Source organism: Dipodomys ordii, unplaced genomic scaffold, assembly GCF_000151885.1.
Source record: "Dipodomys ordii isolate 6190 unplaced genomic scaffold, Dord_2.0 Scaffold246, whole genome shotgun sequence".
NCBI lineage: Eukaryota > Metazoa > Chordata > Mammalia > Rodentia > Heteromyidae > Dipodomys > Dipodomys ordii.
The window spans coordinates 94,173-94,377 of record NW_012267462.1 but is presented as its reverse complement, the minus strand read 5'-3'; positions in this window follow the sequence as shown (position 1 = coordinate 94,377).

Sequence of the window (205 nt, the reverse complement as noted above, 5' to 3'; positions counted from 1 at the left end):
GAGAAAGAAACAGTGTCAAGCATCAGCAGCACTGATTCTCAAAATAGTTCACCAATAAAAGCACAGAGTTGAGCTAGATGAAGAGGCATACCATAGTTACCAGGTTATCGCTTAGGGATGCTAGCATCTCTATTTGCCAGGATTTTCATATTAAGATAGAGGGTATAGAATTGACAAGGATAACAAAATTTTCTCTTGCAGGTTG